The 8,491-nt window shown below is 39.3% G+C and overlaps 1 protein-coding gene and 1 pseudogene across 7 annotated transcripts in view; one reads left to right on the forward strand and one right to left on the reverse strand.

Annotated features, from left to right (window-relative positions):
- FUT8 (fucosyltransferase 8) overlaps positions 1–8,491 on the forward strand; it is a 336,029-nt gene that overhangs the window by 51,712 nt on the left and 275,826 nt on the right. The gene's annotated exons all lie outside the window — the stretch shown is intronic.
- Positions 921–2,514, reverse strand: LOC102989519 (UDP-GalNAc:beta-1,3-N-acetylgalactosaminyltransferase 1-like; annotated as a pseudogene).

Below are 8,491 nucleotides of genomic sequence, written 5' to 3' on the forward strand. Positions count from 1 at the left end.
AACACTGGACAAAACAGGCTTTTCAGTTTCTTATTTTTCAAATTCATATTGGTTATCAGGTTTTTTTTCTCTTTTCCTTTTTATTCTCAGACTGATTGATAATGAGAAAAAACATGGAGCAGTTAACAACAACACTTGAATCTTTAGTCTTCTCTTTCCAACTCAAGCACTGAAATATGACACTCCTTTCATAATATTCTTTCTGGCCATCATGTTCTCTCTTTTCTTTTTGGCTTCAGAGTCCTTTCCAAAAGGAAATATGCTGCCTGGCATTCTATATTATTCCTAGTTTCCGGGTGGAAAAATGAGACCAATGAAGTGACACCTAAACACAATGGGGATTATAGTTTTAAAAACAAGACAATAAGTCAGATCTTCTTGCTTCATTCTTCTCTATTTTACCATGACAAAATACTTAACAAAGTCCAAGAGATTACTGATATGCAATAATGACCAATGACTTCACATTAATGGAGTTATTCATAATAAACTCATCAGAGAAGTAGTTGGAAAAAATTTAAAGAGTGATTTTCACTATTCTGTTTGTATAATATTGAAACAACCATAACATTCAAACACCAGGAAGTGCAAAACTCTAAGTAATATTAAATAATAATTGATATTAACTCTGAAGTACTGCAGCATCTTGAAGTATCTTTTGAATGACCAAAAACAGATGAAATTTTGTTTGGTATAGCTTCAGTTGTTTTCCACAGAACTATATGTTAAAAAAACTGGTAATCCATGTAAGATATACACAAAACCCTGAACTGACTAGATTGTTCAATGAAAAATACTCCACACTGCTTTGTTGTTATGGACAAATGAGCCTATAATTCAATGAAACCCTTTTAAGAAGTTCTAGTCTAGGGAATGACATCTTCAAATTGTTTGGTCCTATTAGTTTTATTAACAGAAACCTCCCATTCCTTTATAAGATGTTTATTAATTCCTCTGAATATCATCTTTAAAAGGGCTGACTTGATTGTTGTCAAAATAAATCACAGGTCAAGTGCAACCCTCCAGTCTCCAGTCTATGGGCTCTTCCATGAGTTTCAGTTCCGTGTAAGCCACACAGTGACCTTCCCACGAGTTTTCCGTTGGCGATTTCACAGTCCTAACTTTAACATTTTCCACAAAGTATCCCTCCCTTCTTTATGCTTTGGGTAGAATGTCAAATTAATAATGGCATGTGGTGTTCCTTAACATAACCTGCCAAAATGTGATAATTTCCTCAGAAGAAAAGCCATGGGCTGCAATCACACATCTAAGTTGACAGACATCCAGATGAATCCTATATAAAAAGAAAACGTTGGTGTCTTCTGGAATATGAATGTACACCTTTAATAAATTCAAACAGATCCCAACATAAACATCTTCAAACTTGACGGGTTTTACGTGACTCATCATTTCATAGATTCTTGGCACCAAATCTCTGGACATGATATTTATTAACCCAACCCACTGCAGTAGGGAGGAAACACCTTGAAGGGATACTCCTGGTATGAAATATGGGGTTTTTGGGAAAAATCCTCTATAGGAATAATGATCAATTAGAGGATAACCTGTGAAAAACTTCTCTGAGTGGTTTAAATTTAAAAGATACTTCACTAAATTGCCAGTATTGATGAAGACATCAGCGTCTGTCTTCATGATGTACCTGGCATTGGGGCAAAACTCAGTCACCCACCTAAATGCCATAATCGTTTTCAAGGTCAGGTTAGTGTACGTGTCTATAAAAAATCTTGTCATGGGCTTCTCTGGTGGCGCAGTGGTTGAGAGCCCGCCTGCCGATGCAGGGGACATGGGTTCGTGCCCCGGTCCGGGAAGATCCCACATGCCGCGGAGCGGCTGGGCCCATGAGCCACGGCCGCTGAGCCTGCGCGTCCGGAGCCTGTGCTCCGCAACGGGAGAGGCCACAGCAGTGAGAGGCCTGCGTGCCACAAAAAAAAAAAAAAAAAAAAAAAAAAGTAGAAAAAATCTTGTCATATTATGTCACCATAAAGGAGGTGTTCATCCTCTAAGGATAATGCTAACAATTTGTCTTCCCTTTCAGCCTGTTGGCCTAATAAGAAAAATGTAAGAACCTCATATCCCCACCAAGACTTCTTTTCACCCCAAGTAACTCTAATGGCCTGTCTGGCTTTCACATCTGAGGGGTGTGAGGTCACCAGGATAATAAGAAATGGGTTTTGATGAGAGCAGTTCTAATGCTCTCGAAGTGTGAAGTGGAAGTCTTGTTTGTAAATGGGCTCATAGTCGTAGAAGTACATCCAGTTCACGTGTTCTGTCACATTGTAGTGGGGGCAGACTGAGGTACCACATCACCAGGAAACTCAGGAGCGACAGCAGCAGGAGGCTCCATTTGGGGGATCGCAGTGACATCCTACTCGGAAGGGTGGGGTGCTCAGGAGGGCCGGGGCCATCCATTCCCAGCCCCTCAGGAGCACGTGAGCCTCAGGTTCTAGCTGCCAGACACAGTACATCCTTTTGGGGGCTCCGTTTAATCTCAGCCAGCCATGACCTTCTTCTTGATTTATTCCTTCTGAGTGAAAGACCTTCAGTTTCACCAACTGAACATTGAGTAGTAAGTAGTAGTCAAAAATAATGCTTGGGCTTCCCTGATGGCCCAGTGGTTGAGAGTCCGCCTGCTGATGCAGGGGACGTGGGTTCGTACCCCGGTCTGGGAGGATCCCACATGCCGCAGAGCGGCTGGGCCCGTGAGCCATGGCCGCTGGGCCTGCGTGTCTGGAGCCTGTGCTCTGTAACGGGAGAGGCCACAACAGTGAGAGGCCCCGCGTACCGCAAAAAAAAAAAAAAAAAAAAAAAAAAATGCTTGAAATTTCTACTGAAAAACAGAGACTCTCAGATTGGCTTAAAATTCTGCCATATACTGCTTATAAGACACATGCCTGTAGAATTTCTTATGAGACTAAAGCACTAGCTGAAGTTTTCTGTTTTCGTATTCCATGCTTTAATTAAAAGATTTGCCGTGAACTACTCTAAGTGGCCTGGATAAAGCTAAAACCCAAAGCTGTTCCCAGTTGAAGACTGCAAACTCAAATCTTCCTTACCTCTGGTGGGGCAGCTGATCATCACAGAGGCCCTGGCCACTGGGCCCATATTTTCTTAATATCACCTACTTTAGTGATGTCTATTTGCCCATTTACAAAGTATGCTAAAAGGAGCAACTTCCCGTGTTATACCAGATTCATTAGCGTATTAATTAATGCTACAGGGAAAGGAGAGGGAAAGAGAGTGGTACAACATAGTCAGTATTTTCTTCTCCTTTGGGGCTTATTTCTACCTCTGTGTGTTTTCTCTCTTAATGTTGATCCATAGCTAAAAGACGTTGAGGTCCTATCTTACTGCTTTTCAAATCTAAGCCATACTATAGAGAGGTTGACAAATTTCTAGTAGTAAAATTATTCCTAGCAAACAGCCTCCTGTAGGCTGTCCCTACTACCCTTACCCACTTCAGTCTGGTAGTCTCATCTATACAACATTACCTCCTTGTTTGAAGTCCAGCCTAGAATGGTCTTGGGATCATCAGTGTTATAAGGCTCTGCATTGCCTGAGTTATACTTAGATTTTTAATTTAAATGTGTTCACAGCTTCATTACCTATGGGTAAATAGCTTTTTATATAAACATGAAGAACCTCTCTTCTCTTTTTCTTAAAAGTGACCAGTTTCATCCCTGACAGAATTTCTTTTGTCATCCGTTAAACATGATTTTTCCACAAATGCAGTTTTTTGTTCATTTCATATGTGATGATTTTGTGTGTGCGTAGTTTCCTTTTTTAGAACAGGACAGTTGTGTTTCTTTGACGATAAGAATCAACGGGCCATGTGCTGTTTTTTCTTTTCCTATTCAGAGTATATTCAGTTTAGCTTTCAGTCTTTTTCCTTCCTATATGGATAAAAATGACTGACTCTGTTCAACAGCAGAGATTGAACATAAAACCCGTAATTCCTAACCTTTTTTTTTTTTTACAGTTCTTTTGTTAAACATCTTCTAAAGGATTTTTCTTTCTTTATATTTTCCTTTACCTGTCATGGGGAGAATAAGGTGTTCATTTGGTTCTACTGTATTTCTTCTGAAGACTTGTTTTGCTTCTCTTCCTTTAGTATCTTCACCTTTGATTAGTCTACAGCAGATCTTGTAACATTTGACCTGAATTCCAATGCCACTGATAAGCAAATATATCATTTCTTCTTAAATGAATAATTTTCTCCATACATTTGATTTGAGCATATATGAAATCATATGCTGCATCCTTGGTTATATATTCCCATGTACATTTCTTTCTTTCAGAGAAATCTTTCCTAAAATCAGTTTTTCCTTGTATTAACTTTTTGTTTCTGATTACTGAATGCCATTTATTCTTTACACTCAGCTGGTATTGCCTATTTCACTTTCATGGTTACTGTGCTTTTCTACCACATGGTATGCATTTATTATATGGTTCAGGATAACTTATTAACATGTGAGTGTTGTTAACCGAATACTTCTAATTTTCGGAAAATTTCAGCTTTCAGTGCTATCACAAAGTTGGTTTAACTCATAGTCTCCCTTTAAAATAATTAAGATAGTGCTTCTAGCCAAGTTGGACTAACGGATTGGTATCCTTTTAATTGAAACAGCTAACTAGACAAAAAACATGAAACAACATTTCTTAAGGCATTTGCCATCAGGCAACAAAAGACATCGATCCCTGAGAGACAGGAAACAGATTAGATGAGACCTATGCTTGCTCTAGCCTGGAGAGTGTTTCCAGGCATGGGCTAAGGCAGTAGAACCCCAGAGGAGCCTAGAGATCTCCCTGAAATGAGGAGATGGTGCTGGGAGCCTAAGGAGCCAAGGCAGCTAGAGTTCAGAGAGCAGAGTACCAGAGAGGAGAGAGCTGCAAGAGAATTTTGCAGATCTGCAGAAGTCCCTTCCAAGAATTCAGCTGAGTACTGATCAGTACAGACCTGTGAGGAAACTTCTTGAGGTCAAGGAAGAACCACCCAAAAGGAATTGAGGGAACAATACAGAGCTCACACAATGTCAGGAATAGAGCCTGAATCCATCAGACAGAGTGGAAAATATAATTCACTGAGTGTCAGGTAGAGCATCTCTAACATTCTAGTTTTCATTTCTAGATGTTCGATTTGGGTCCTTTTTCTATGTTTTAACTTAAATTACACTCAGTCTTTTCTCTAGCTTCTAGAGCATATGGAATACATTTATAATAACTTTAAATCCTAGTTTCCTAGTTCTATAAAAACCGTCATTTCTGGGTTGGTTTTGATTGATATTTCTCCTCATTTGGCTCTATTTTCTTGCCTCCCCGCCCCTCTCCCCCGCCAAAACCTGCTTGGCAAATTAGTTAATGCTTGTCAGGCATGGAAAAGAAGACATTGTAAATTTTATCTTGTTGGGTACTGGATATTTTTGTATTCCTGTAAATATTCTTGGAAGTTTTTTCTGGAATGTATTTAAGTTACTTGGGAAGTATTTAATCCTTTAAGGTATTCCTTACTGGGACCATTTAGTGTAATTTTGCTGTATTCCTGAGGCAGAACCTTTATGAATACTTTACCTGATGCCCTGTGAATTATAAGGTTTTCCATTTAGCTAACCATCTGGTTACAGATGTTAAGTTGAAGATCAGGTTGTTCCTTCAGGGTTCGTTTTTAAGCTCTGCTGGTATCATTATAGATTAATCTTTATTTTGGGGCTAATTTAGTCCTGCTGAGGTCTCTACTTACTGTCCAGAGTATACAAGGTCTCTCTCCTTTGGTTAGTTGCAACTCAAATGTCCCTAGCTCTGTATGAACCTTGAATTGTTCAATTTTTAAGCTCCTCCGCAGATTTTTTTTTCCTCTTGCATTATGGAATTTCCCCCCAATATATGCAAATTAGTATTAAGTCAAAGACTCAAGAGAAGATGTGTGGAGCTTTTTTCTGCATTACTCCCTCCTCTCTGGTACATTATTCCAGTAATTCCTGCCACCTATACCTTCTGAATTCTGATCTTTGTCTTTTCACATTAGTGACACTGCTGTGCTCTGCTTTGAATCTCCCTGCCTGCAGTAGTGTCTATAACATGTCTCTTAGCAGAAAGCCAAGGTTCACGTAGGCTTATCTAGCTTGTTTCCTTCTCTCAGAGAATGCAGATCTACACTAATTGTTTTCCATTGTCTGGAGACTGTTGCGTCCTATATTTTGTCTAGTTTTGGAGTTATTTACTGTTTGAAGAGAAATCCGGTACCAGTTACTCCATAATGGCTAGAAGCATAAATTTCATAATACTGGATTATTGTGGGAGGTTGGTAAAGACTTTTGGGTGAAATTTTAGGAAGGAATCGCAATGAGCCTTAACTGATTTTATAGTTAATGGCTATTTAGGAATTGTCTGTTTATGGGCCCTGGGAGTAGTTGACTTGGCAGTGGTTTGTTCTTTTCAATGAGACCTATCAGATGAGATAATGTAAATAATAAGGCAATATACAAATGTGCTTATTTTTGGTTTGCAATTATTTATTAAATGTTTTTATAGACTGTTCTGTTTCAGAATAACAATTTTTTAAAATAGATCTTTATTGGAGTATAATTGTTTCACAATACTGTGTTAGTTTCTATTGTACCACAAAGTGAATCAGCCCATACGCATACATATATCCCCATATCCCCTCCCTCTTGAGCTTCCCTCCCACCCTCCCTATCTCACCCCTCTAGGTCATCACAAAGCACTGAGCTGATCTCCCTGTGCTATGCTGCTGCTTCCCACATATTCCATCGTATATATGTGCCACATCTTTATCCATTCATCTGTCATTGGACACTTAGGTTGCTTCCATGTCCTGGCTATTGTATACATAGGGCTGCAGTGAACATTGTGGTACATGTCTCTTTTTGAATTATGGTTTTCTCAGGGTATATGCCCAGTAATGGGATTGCTGGGTTATATGGTAGTTCTATTTTTAGTTTTTTAAGGAACCTCCCTGCTGTTCTCCAAGGTGGTTGTATCAATTTACATTCCCACCAGCAGTGCAGGAGGGTTCCCTTTTCACCACACCCTTTCCAGCATTTATTGTTTCTAGATATTTTGATAATGGCCATTCTGACAGGTGTGAGGTGATACCTCATTGTAGTTTTGATTTACATTTCTGTAATAATTTGTGATGTTGGGCATCTTTTCATGTCCCTGTTGGCCATATATATGTCTTCTTTGGTGAAATGTCTATTTAGGTCTGCCACCCATTGTTTTAATTGAATTGCTTGTTATTTTGATATTGAGCTCCATGAGCTGTTTGTATATTTTGGAGATTAATCCTTTGTCCATTGCTTCGTTTGCAAACATTTTCTCCCATTCTGAGGGTTGTCTTTTTGTCTTGTTTATGGTATCCTTTGCTGTGCAAAACCTTTTAAGTTTCATTAGGTCCCATTTGTTTATTTTGTTTTTACTTCCATTACTCTGGGAGGTGGGTCAAAAAAGATCTTGCAGTGGTTTATGTCAAAGAGTGGTTTTCCTCTAAGAGATTTATAGTGTCCTGTCTTACATTTAGGTCTTTAATCCATTTTGAGTTTATTTTTGTGTATGATGTTAGGGAGTGTTCTAATTTCATTCTTTTATATGTAGCTGTCTAGTTTTCCCAGCACCACTTACCGAAGAGACAGTTTTTTCTCTATTGTTTGTTCTTGCTTCCTTTGTCGTAAATTAGGTGACCATATGTGTTTGGGTTTATCTCTGGGCTTTCTATCCTGTACTGTTGATCTATATTTCTGTTTTTGTGCCATACTGTCTTGATGACTGTAGCTTTGTAGTATACTCGGAAGTCAGGGAATCTGATTCCTCCAGCTCCGTTTTTCTTTCTCAAGAATGCTTTGGAAATAGAATAGAAAAAATGCAAGAAACATTTAACAAGGACCTAGAAGAACTAAAGAGGAAACAAGCAACAATGAACAACACAATAAATGAAATTAAAAATACTCTAGAAGGGATCAATAGCAGAATAACTGAGGCAGAAGAATGGATAAGTGACCTGGAACTTAAAATAGTGGAAATAACTACTGCAGAGCAGAATAAAGAAAAAGAATGAAAAGAACTGAGGATAGTCTCAGAGACCTCTGGGACAACATTAAATGCACCACCAGGGCTTCCCTGGTGGTGCAGTGGTTGAGAGTCCGCCTGCTGATGCAGGGGACACAGGTTCGTGCCTCGGTCCAGGAATATCCCACATGCTGCGGAGCGGCTAGGCCCGTGAGCCATGGCCACTGACCCTGTGCGTCCAGAGCCTGCACTCTGCAACGGGAGAGGCCACAAGAGTGAGAGGCCGCGTACCGCAAAAAACAAACAAACAAACAAAATGCACCAACATTCGAATTATAGGGGTCCCAGAAGAAGAAGAGAAAAAGAAAGGGACTGAGAAAATATTTGAAGAGATTATAGTTGAAAACTTCCCTAATATGGGAAAGGAAATAGTCAATCAAGTCCAGGAAGC

The sequence above is a fragment of the Physeter macrocephalus genome, chromosome 11, assembly GCF_002837175.3.
Source record: "Physeter macrocephalus isolate SW-GA chromosome 11, ASM283717v5, whole genome shotgun sequence".
NCBI classification, from domain to species: Eukaryota; Metazoa; Chordata; class Mammalia; order Artiodactyla; family Physeteridae; genus Physeter; species Physeter macrocephalus.